Source organism: Rhinopithecus roxellana, chromosome 10 (assembly GCF_007565055.1).
Source record: "Rhinopithecus roxellana isolate Shanxi Qingling chromosome 10, ASM756505v1, whole genome shotgun sequence".
Lineage (NCBI taxonomy): Eukaryota > Metazoa > Chordata > Mammalia > Primates > Cercopithecidae > Rhinopithecus > Rhinopithecus roxellana.
The window spans coordinates 13,348,788-13,360,856 of record NC_044558.1 but is presented as its reverse complement, the minus strand read 5'-3'; the positions used below and the strand labels follow the sequence as shown (position 1 = coordinate 13,360,856).

Below are 12,069 nucleotides of genomic sequence, written 5' to 3'. Positions count from 1 at the left end.
ATTTAATTTGGTTAATTTTTAGCAAACATTTGGCTAATGTCTACGCTTAGCTTTTCCAATAAAGCACTGTGTTATTTTCAGAAAGTCCAGATGAGTGAAAAACAATGACAATTTGAGTTACTGACTCAGTGAGTAAAATCCAAGGGAAAAATGGCTGTTCAAACTTAGAAGTCATAATGGAAACAACTGGTGACGGTACATCTAAATTACTGGCTAAGCACCTAGGACAGTCTTTTACAGGACAGGCTTAAAAGATTGAAACCTACAAAGGGACATTAAATACTATTAATTCAACATGTATGTGAAGGTCTTTAACTGCTGTAATTATCGCAGAGGGTTTTTCTTTTATAAGTTCTAGATCTGTGGTACTCACAACTGTCCCCAAAATGCTAACATTGTAAGCTTAACAATGCCATATAAAATCTCCAGTTTTGGCCGGGCGTGGTGGCTCACACCTGTAATCCCAGCACTTTGGGAGGCCGAGGCGGGCGGATCACGAGGTCAGGAGATTGAGACCATCCTGGCTAACACGGTGAAACCCTCTCTCTACTAAAAATACAAAAATTTATCTGGGCATGGTGGCGGGCGCCTGTACTCGGGAGGCTGAGGCAGGAGAATGGCGTGAACCCAAGAGGCAGCACTTGCAGTGAGCCCAGATCGCACCACTGCGCTCCAGCCTGGGTGAGAGCGAGATTCCATCTCAAAAAAAAAAAAAAAAAAAAAAAAATCTCCAGTTTTTTTGTTATGGTCTTTCATTACCTCCATTGTCTTCCATCTTTATATTCCAATCCAAATCTTTTATTCGTGCCTGCCTCTTCCCCATCCTCTCTTATTTCCCCTCTACCTTACCTCCAACCCTGACCTCCACCCCAGGCTACTCATTGGCTGCCTCTTGAAAATGAGGAGCAACCACCCACAGAGCTAGAGAGTGAGTGTTGATTTGGGGAACAATAGCAGGCAAGGTAAGAAACCCTTCTGCAATTCACCTTTTTTTTCCTTCCCTCTATCCAATTTTTCCAAACTTTTTCCCCAACACTGTTGTTTTTCACTGGAATTCACTCTGAGGAGTGAATAGGAGTGACAGGTTGAATGAAACCTATGCTACGGTATAAATGCACAACTTCTTAAAACTTTCCAAGATCTTTATGCAAATGAGCAGCAAAGAAAACTGTGCTGCTTAGTCATACTGTAAACCACGTACTGCTTTAGCCCACCTGAGACACACAGAGGGAATCTGGAAGAAGCAGGGCCTCTCCCGGCCATCACACAGACTGGGGCACCACCGGCAATTCAGTGGGCAGGGACGAAAATCGCCAATACAAGGCAGTGACCCACCATAAAGGCTGGCCCACGCAAGATGCCAGTAGCACCCCAACTCTCTCTCCCACTCTTATTACGATACACTGGAGCACAGACACTCACGTAGCCAGATAACTCCAGCTAATTTCAATAAATATTTGGCTCATCTTGACATCCTCTGCCTTGTAGGAAAATGTAAAATCAGCCATTGGTTGGGCTGCCTAAGTTCCCAATATTGCACAGATATCTGGAAAGGGGGAGGCAGGTGGTGGCACACGGTCTGCACAGTATTGCCTCCTGGTGTTTGGAAATTCTCATTCAAAGGACCATATTTTGAGTTTGATAGCACTGTATTCCAGAGACTTCTTCACTCATACTTGATGCAGCATTATATTGAGCCAAAAGAGCTACAGGGGCCATTCTTCCCCGAAAATGAGTCAAGATGGTTACACAACCCTCCGCAGGGACCTGCGCACAGCGGCCCTCTGAGGCTGTGGGGGAGGACATGGTAAACATCTATCCCCTTCATCAGCTAAGGTTCTCACTCAGATTTTTCCTGACAAAACAAACATGGCTTTGATTGCATATTAATTATTTTTGTAGCAAGCAACTCATTCTCACATTCCTTCTCCTGCTCATTTTCCCTCCATAATTCTTTACCCTTTGCCCGCAATCCCTCCTCCCAGCCATGTTGTACTATTTGTATGGAAAAAAAAAATTTTACAGGGTTGCTTCTTGCCAAGTGTGACATCAACTCATTCTTATTTAGTGATGTCCAGGAAGAACTTGCTCTCCCAAAACGTTTGCTCAGTTTTGAGGCAACAAGATTACTAACTGCATTCTGTTTTCCCTGTCACTTGTTTTTGATGCATTAGTGTATCTTCTGAAACAAATGACATAATACCTAATTTCTATTACCCAAGGCACTATACACATGTATATGAGTATCTTTTCAGACAGCTTCAGGAAGACAAAGCATTGCTCCTAATTTACTAAGACGGAAAAAACAACACGATAACAAGATAACGATAATTTTAACCTCCCTGAAAAAGCTCTCTCTGCTTTCAGTAACAAGAAAGAGCTATATGATATTAAAGAAAATGTAAGCCCCCAAATTCCATTCTAGGTGAAGAGCTTTGGTTACTTAGGGGAAAGAGAAGAGGAAGACTAAGGAGTGATCGCTAAAATAGTAAGACAGACATATTACACTACTTCATGCTTAACACTTCTTAGCAAGGCACTTCTTCCTAGCAAGGCACTTCTTAATGAATGCTCTTGGAAAACCAATAATTTTATTCTACACCTAAAATAAGCCATTTTCAGTTAGCTTATTGAAAAAACTGGCAGTGCTATTCTTAAAATGTGTTCAACGCTGATGGAATTACCAAACTCCGTCAGGTACTAATCCTCTCTCATGAAAGTCTTCTTTAAAACCCTTTCCATTCCATTCCTCTGTTAATTAAAAGGTACAAGTGGAAATGATATTATTCTCTAGCCCTCCTTCCTTCAGGGAACAATATAAGCAGCACACCAGACTTAATTATCAGAATGCAGAAGCGATTCCCAGCGTGGGCTCTTCCTGGGCACAAATGCCAGTTCCGTCACATTCCAGTACTGGCTGACCCGGATGGCACTGAGGGACCTCAGCCACATACAAAAAATTATGTAACAACTTGAGCATGTTCCTGGTCATTCTCTAGGATGTCGGCATTTCGGAGTTTCCAGTATCGCCCTAGGGAAATCAGTTTAGATCCAACGCACCTAGAAATGTTTTAGGACGGGGCATCCAAGGTTGGAAGTCTAGGTGGACGTCTAGCCTGTTCTGGGGGTTCCAAAGTTCTCAGAGATATAAGGTTTCAAATAAACTAGAGAAGGAACAAGAAAACACATACCCTCCTGGGGAACTGCAATTATTTGACAAAAACAAGGCCAAAAAGTCCGTAGAGAAAAAGAAGAAAATCACAGGTTTGTGCTGCTGTCTGTGTGAGTGTGCACATGCATGCATGTGTATTTTACGTTAGCTGGAAAAAGACAAAGGAAAAGGCCTTGAAAGTTGTAATTATAGAAAATTGCTCAGGTGACTTCATCCCACCCACACGCTTCTGATTTTCAAAAAGTATGATGAGCACTTTTTAAGTTAGTGTTCCGGAAAGACCACAGCTGTTCAACACAGATTTCATATGCTCAGTTAAGAACATTATTTTATTAACATAAAGGTTAATGGTTTCTAAATGAGGGTAGCAATTTCCAACATGAGTACCGTAAATTCATATTAGTATTCACTCTCAGTTTAAACATACAGACCCAGAAGGATGAACTGTTCTTTGACATTAACAGAAAAATAATAATACAAAGATTTATAACCCCCGCCCCCCACTCCCTCCAAGAGTTTTAGCATACCCTCTAGAAAACATTACATCTGTGTTAAGCACATCAGTACAATGACATTTGCCATGACTGTGACAGCATTCAGTGGACCTAAGGCAAAACAAGTTAGGAGAACCGCAAACTTTGGAAGATATCTGCCCCTCCCATTCCCTACCATGCTCCTCTACCCTCCCCACCCTCCGCAGGGCCTCCTTTTGAAGTATTCTCCTCCATGGCCAGAAGAGGCATTGTGCAGATGCTAGGCTAGGGAGTGTTGAGTATGCATCCGTGAAATGGCTTCTACTAATTGTGGTTTTGCAAGGCCACAAGGCCAAAATTCAAAATTAATCTCCCACTGGGCGTAGTTGCTCACACCTGTAATCACAGCACTTTGGGAGGCCGAGGCGGGCAGATCACTTGAGGTCAGGAGTTCGAAACCAGCCTGGCCAACATGATGAAACCTGTCTCTAGTAAAAATACAAAAAGTAGCTGGGCGTGGTAGTATGTGCTTGTAATCTCAGCTACGTGGGAGGCTGAGGCAGGAGAATCGCTTGAACCCAGGGGGTGGAGTGAGCCGAGATGGTGCCACTGCACTCCAGCCTGGGCGACAGAGCCAGACTCCATCTCCAAAACAAATAAACAAAATTAATCTCCCTTCTCCATTCTGCCATTATTCTGCTCCCTCAATCAAGCAACCCTACGGCTATTTCCCCATCTCTTCATTTCTGGCACCCAATTTGCCAAATCCTGTCATTTCCTCCTTGAAAATGCCTCCCAAGTTTGCTCCTCCCTCCACTATCCCCACCTCAGCCCAGGCTTTAATCAGCTCATCACTAGCAAACTCCAACAATCTCCTAACTGCATTGTCCATCTTTGGCCACTGTCATACCAATTCATTCAAAAAGCGCAGCTGTCAACATGTTAATACCCTGCTCCCTACTGCAACAAACAAAACTACAATCACTTCCTTATGGCATCACCTTCAAATTCCTTTCCCTATCCTTTAGGAGCCTCCATAATCTGGCCCTAACCTAATTTTCCCACCATGCCGGACGTGGTTGCTCACCCCTGTAATCCCAGCATTCTTGGAGGCCAAGGCAGGTGGATCACTTGAGGTCAGGAGTTCGAGACCAGCCTGGCCAACATGGTGAAACCCTATCTCTACTAAAAATGAAAAAAAAAAAATTAGCTGGGTATGGTGGTATGCACCTGTATTCCCAGCTACTCGGGAGACTGAGATAAGAGAATCGTTTGAACCTGGGAGGCGTAGGCTGCAGTGGCCAAGATCGCAACACTGCACTCCAGCCTGGGTGCCAGACAGACACTCTTTCTCAATAATAATAATAATAATAATTACTTCACCTTATTTCTTACTCTCTCTCAAATTTCAGCCTTCTCTTTGGTCACAGAGTGATCACTTTGCCTCCACCCCAACTCCTCAATGCAGGATATTCAGGCCACTTTGATCAGACTCTCTTCCCAGCCAAAGAACTCCTTCATCCACCTTCCCAACCCAACCTAACACATCACACCAAAACCCCACCTGTCCTTTTAGGTTCAGCTCAGTTAATCATTCCTCTCTATATACAGTTGTTTTCTATGACTATGGTCCACCTCGTCCCCTGTGGTAAAAACCATCTGGCCTTTGGACTATGACAGACCTGAGTTTAAATCTCTTTGGAAGGTGAGTAAGTTGTCTAACCTCTCTGTAGTTCGGCATTATCTATATGAGATGATGTTAATATTTCCCTCATAGGATTGCTTTGAAGACCTGTAAAGGTCCTGTATGAAGTACAACCAGTGTAGCACTCCACACAGAAGGTATTATACCATTATACAATACTAAATGAACACTATGCTTGTAAAATCCTACACTTTAAGTCAATCATGAGGTTTGTTTTCTATACCAGATTGCAATCCTCAGGAGCCAAAATCATCCTGGCAAGGTGGAACACATCTCTAGTCCCAGCTACTCAGGAGGCCAAGGCAGACACTTGAGCCCAGCAGTTTGAGTTCAGCCCAGGCAACGTACTCTGTCTCTTTAACATTTTTTTTAAAGAGTACTCTGTCTCTTTTAAAAAATTCTTTAAAAGGGGGGCAAAAGTCGTGTGACATCCAGTTATATCTTGCTTATTTAATAATTCCAACTCCCTGAACAGCTAAGAAACAGGGAAAAACAAAAATGGCCTACAGGTCACCAAAACAGTTAAATCCCCATGTATTAATGCCTATATATTTTAGTAACAGGAAGCCCTTCAGACTACCTCAGAGACCTATTGGTTTGTCTTTTCTGTTTGTTTGTTTGTTTGTTTTGAGATGGACTCGCAATCTGTCACTCAAGCTGGGTGCAGTGGCATGATCTTGGCTCCCTGCAACCTCTGCCTCCTGGGTTCAAGTGATTCTCCTGCCTCAGCCTCCCGAGTAGCTGGGATTACAGGTGCGCACTACCACACCAAGCTCATTTTTGTAGAGACAGGGTTTCACCATGTTGATCAGGGTAGTCTAGAACTCCTGACCTCAAGTGATTCACCCACCTCAGCCTCCCAAATTGCTGGAATTACAGGCGTGAGCCATTGCACCGGCTGAGGTCTATTGATTTTTATTTTGTTTTCCAAGCTGACAGCAGCAAATTAGGGGATGGCTGCTACTTGCTATCAGCAAGGGGGATGACAGAAAAACCATAAAATGTAAACATACACACCTGATCTGTACAAAATCCAAAGTGCTGGAATTACAGGCGTGAGCCATTGCACCGGCTGAGGTCTATTGATTTTTATTTTGTTTTCCAAGCTGACAGCAGCAAATTAGGGGATGGCTGCTACTTGCTATCAGCAAAGGGGATGACAGAAAAACCATAAAATGTAAACATACACACCTGATCTGTACAAAATTGTAAACGAAATCAAGTCTAGCAACCAAAACTTATGTTCTAATTGGTATATTAGCAGGTATTATATGAAAGATAATGTGGCCGGGCGCGGTGGCTCAAGCCTGTAATCCCAGCACTTTGGGAGGCCGAGACGGGCGGATCATGAGGTCAGGAGATCGAGACCATCCTGGCTAATATGGTGAAACCCCGTCTCTACTAAAAAAAATACAAAAAACTAGCCGGGCGACGAGGTGGGCGCCTGTAGTCCCAGCTACTCGGGAGGCTGAGACAGGAGAATGGCGTGAACCCGGGAGGCGGAGCTTGCAGTGAGCTGAGATCCGGCCACTGCACTCCAGCCTGGGCGGCAGAGCAAGACTCCGTCTCAAAAAAAAAAAAAAAAAAAAAAAAAAAAAAGAAAGATAATGTAATTCTAACGTTCATAAATAGAGACAAAGGCCAGGCATGGTGGCCCACACCTACAATCTCAGCACTTTGGAAGGCCATGGCGGGCAGATCACCTGAGGTCAGGATTTCAAGACCAGCCTGGCCAACATGGTGAAACCCCATCTCAACTAAAAATACAAAAATTAGCTGGGAGTGGTGGTATGCGCCTGTAATCCCAGCCACTCAGGAAGCTGAGGCATGAGAATTGCTTGAATCCAGGAGGCAGCGGTTGCAGTAAGCCGAGATCGCGCCACAGCACTCCAGCCTGGGCAATGGAGTGAGACTCCATTTCAAAAAAAAACAGACAAAGCTAAAATGGTGAAGCTCTAAGTCCAACGATCATAATTGTTTAAGTTAAAGGGATTTCTGCATACAGCAATTATTTGTTGAGTCCCCAATACGTAACAAACACATACTACTCACATAAATTAATCCTCCCAATAACCTTCTGCGGTAGAGGTATTAGTGTCCCTTTCAGAGACGAGGAAAATATGATCCAAAGAGGTTAGGTGACTTGACCAAGATCCTAAGGCCAACATGTGACATTTTCCATCTCTGAATGATTCCAAAGTCTGTGCTTTTTCCTACTATGCCACACTGCCCCTCTGCACGCTTATGAATTGCAGGAATTTATTCCAAGTTACAAAGAAGAATCATTCCAGTTCTGCTCAAACATTTCTAGTAATTAAGATAGTTTAATACTATGCAAGGCAGCAAAAAGGTTACAGACATAGACTTTTGAGAACAGTCAGATCTAGATTAAGAACAGCTGCTCAGCCACTTCCTAGCTGCACAACATTGAGCAAATCATTATCTCTAAACAACAGTATCCTTATCTATAAACTGAGACTAAAAAGTGCCCGCACGACAAGGATGCTGTGAGAATTAAATGTGAGATGCTGCCTGAAAAGTGCTTAGCTCCCTGTCTGACGTACTGCAATTGCCCTATAAAAATTACCATTCAAATTATCAGAGAAAGTTCTTTTTATCAAACCAAACTCTACCTCTCAATAATCTCTCTCTGCTGATCTCAGTTCTGATCACTGGGACTTTATAAACGAGATCAAATCCTGTATCTATTTGGCACCCATGTAATATTAGAAGGGGGTTATATTCCGAGTCATCTCTTCTGCAAACCAAAACTGTTATCTACTTCAAATCTCCTTCATAAGAAAAGGTCGGCCAGGTGTGGTGGCTCATGCCTGTAATGCCAGCACTTTAGGAGGCTGAGATGGGCGGACTGCTTGAGCCCAGGAGTTCAAGACCAGCCTGGGCAACATGGCGCAACCCTGTCTCTGCAAAAAAATACAAAAAAATTAGACCAGCACAGTGGTGCATGCCGGTAGTCCCAGCTACTTGGGAGGCTGGGGTGGGAGGATCCTTGAGCTCAGCAGGCAGAGGCTGCAGTGAGCCAAGATCGTGCCACTGCACTCCAGCCTGGGTGACAAGAGTGAGACCTTGTCTCCAAAAATAATTATAAGACAAGGTTTCCAGACAATGACTTCTATCACTCGACTCAGGATGTACCCTAGTTTAAAAATCTCTTCTTTTTTAATTGCATCCACCAATTGTGGATGGATTTTTTTTTTTTTTTTTTTTTTTTTTTTTTTTTTTTTTGAGACGGAGTCTCGCTCTGTCGCCCAGGCTGGAGTGCAGTGGCCGGATCTCAGCTCACTGCAAGCTCCGCCTCCCGGGTTTACGCCATTCTCCTGCCTCAGCCTCCCAAGTAGCTGGGACTACAGGCACCCGCCAACTCGCCCGGCTAGTTTTTTGTATTTTTTAGTAGAGACGGGGTTTCGCCGTGTTAGCCAGGATGGTCTCAATCTCCTGACCTCGCGATCCACCCGTCTCGGCCTCCCAAAGTGCTGGGATTACAGGCTTGAGCCACCGCGCCCGGCCAAAAATCTCTTCTTAAACATGACACCTAGAACACTCTCGCAGGTGTACAGTAACCAGTGCCAAGTGCCTGGGACTACAGATTCTACTTTCTGAACTTGAGCTCAAAAAAGCCCCCACTGAATTGCTGCTGACCCAGTTTTCCCACATCCTATCCTTATACAACTGATTATTTGTAATCTAAATACAAGACTTTACATGTACTGCTTTTAAGTGTTTATGTTTTGTTTTGGTTTTGGTTTTTTTGAGATAGGGTCTCACTCTGTCACTTAGGCTGGAGTGCAGAGGCACAATCTTGGCTCACTGCAACCTCTGCCTCCTGGTTTCAGGTTATTCTCGTGCCTCAATCTCCTCAGTAGCTGGGACTATAGGAGCACACCACCATGCCTGCCTAAATATTTTTTTTTTTTTTTTTTTGTAGAGCTGGGGTTTCACCATGTCAGCCAAGCTGGTCGTGACCTCCTGAGCTCAAGCGACCCACCCGCCTCGGACTCCCAAAGTGCTGACATTACAAGCATGAGCCACTGCACCCAGCTGTATTGCTTTTAAATGTCATTGTAGTTTCAGACCATCTTTTCAGTCTGTTAAGATCATTTTGGGCTCGGCGCGGTGGCTCACGCCTGCAATCCCAGCACTTTTGGAGACCAAGGCGGGCGCATCTTTTGAGGTCAGGAGTTTGAGACGGGCCTGGCCAACGTGGTGAAACCCTGTCTCTACTAAAAATACAAAAAAAATTAGCCAGGTGTGGTGGCGTGTGCCTGTAGTCCCAGCGACTTGGGAGACTGAGTCAGGAAAATGGTTTGAACCCAGGTGGTGGAGGTTGAAGTGAGCCAAGATCATGCCACTGCACTCCAGTCTGGGTGACAGAGTTAGACTCTGTCTCAAAAAATATATATCATTTTGACCCTTGGTTCGGATATTCTGTCCAACACTTTCTCATCTACCAATGTGATTGATATGCCTCTACCTCTTTAAGTTCAATCTACAAATCTTCAATAAGTATCTAGTATGTATAGGGTCCTTTGCTAAGGATGGCAGGAGCCAAGCTAATTGATATGATCTTGAGTAAGGTAGAGGCCAAGGTCAGAACCTTGCAGTAACTTACTTATGCTCTTCTTATGGACTTACCTTGAAATTTTTAGTGTGACAAAACAAGACTGACTGGATGCACAATAATAGTCTATCAATATTTTAAAAGAGAACAAGCACTGAAGGCACGGAGTTGGAACCAATGGATGGAAATTTTGAAATCATGGCCCCTCTTTCAATTACCCACTTCCCCCTTTTAATGTGTACCTTTTTCTATTTCTAAGCTTCTGGTACCTCTTCTGTTCTTTGCAATTCATTAAAAATGGCAGTTTAGGCCAGGCGTGGTGGGTTATGCCTGTACTCCTAAAACTTTGGGAGACCAAGGCAGGTGGGTCATCTGAGGTCATCCTACTTATTACTGCTCTTACTCTGACTGTGTGTGTGTGTATATATATAATATACATTTTTTTTTTTTTTTTGAGACAGGGTCTTGCTGTGTCACCCAGGCTGCTATGCAGTGGCGCCGCCTGACCAACACCGTAAAACCCCATTCTACTAAAAATACAAAAAATTAGCTGGACGTGGTGGCATGCACCTATAATCCCAGCTACTCGGGAGGCTGAGGCAGGAGAATCATTTGAACCTGGGAGGCAGAGGTTGCAGTGAGCCGAGATCATGCCACTGTACTCCAGCCTGGGTGACAGGGTGAGACTGTCTCAGGAAAAGAAAAAAAAAAGGTAGTTTAGTAACTTAATCCTTAAACCCTTTCAGGACTCTGGACTGGAGGGGTGGGGAGGGGAGAGGAAGAGGGAAGAGGGGGAGGGAAGAAACAAGCACCAGAAAACAGTGCTTTTTTGATCAGCTAATTGTACTTATAATGTCTTCTGTCTAGGATTTTATCTACTTCTTTGTCCTACCATTTCCAGTTAATTATCTTTTTTCCCCTCCACTGCCCAGGCTGGAGTGCAATGGCGCAATCACAGATCACTGCAGCCTTGACCTCCTGGGCTCAAGCCATCCTCCCACCTCAGATTCCCAAGTAGATAGGAATACAGGCACATACCAACATATCCGGCTAATTAAATTTTTTTTGTAGAGACATGGTCTTGCTGTGTTGCCCAGGCTTATCTTCCTTCTTGATGGAAAATAGGGAAGCAAAAGAGGTGCTGAGGCTGGGCGCAGTGGCTCACGCCTGTAATCCCACCACTTTGGGAGGCCAACACGGGCAGATCACGAGGTCAAGAGATCAAGACCATCCTGGCCAACATGGTGAAATCCTACCTCTACTAAAAAATACAAAAATTAGCTGGACATGGTGGCACGTGCCTGTAGTCCCAGCTACTCAGGAGGCTGAGGCAGGAGAATTGTTTGAACCCTAGAGGCAGAGGTTGCAGTGAGCCAAGATTGCACCACTGTCCTTCAGCCTGGGCAACAGGGCTGAGACTCCATCTCAAAAAAAAAAGAGGTGTTGAATAGTTCTGCTCTGTCATAAACTAACACGGCCTCAGCTGGCCCAAGAAGCTGACTATACCTACTTAATACTGCTTTTGCTCTGTCCATAATTTGTTTTTATTTTTAGAGACAGGGTCTTGCTCTGTCACCCAGGCTGCTGTGCAGTGGTGCAGTTGTAGCTCATGGCAGCCTGGAACTCTTGGGCTCAAGCAGTCCTGATGCCTCAGCCTCCCAAGTAGTTGAGACTATAGATGCATCCACCACACTTGACTAATTTTTATTTATTTATTGAGATAAGGTCTTGCTATGTTGACCAGGCTGGTCTCAAATTCCTGGCCTCAGGTGATCCTCCTGCCTCAGCCTCCCAAGAAACTGTAATTACAGGTGTGTGCCACCACCCCCAGCTTTCAGACCATCACTTTCTGTATTTCTAGTTATCCTTCATGCCCCTTACCTCAGAAGCCTCTGGCTAGCCTAGCTTTTATATATCCTGAAATTATTCATTCAAGTCCACATCACTCTTTTATACCTGTCTCTGGTTCCATTTGCTTCCTTCTACATTTTGGAATGTTCTGTGCTTGGCCACAGTGGTCACTTCAAATATATTACCTCCTTCTTCCTCATTATGATCTATGTAAAGATTATCATATCAATTTAGGAAAGGTAAAAAAGATGATGAAGGAGATGGTCTAAGACAAACTTGCATTCTAGTG

The 12,069-nt window shown here is 44.2% G+C and overlaps 1 protein-coding gene across 2 annotated transcripts in view; it reads right to left on the bottom strand.

The window, feature by feature from the left end:
- Window positions 1-12,069, bottom strand: part of BORCS5 (BLOC-1 related complex subunit 5) — a 108,762-nt gene that overhangs the window by 62,151 nt on the left and 34,542 nt on the right. The gene's annotated exons all lie outside the window — the stretch shown is intronic.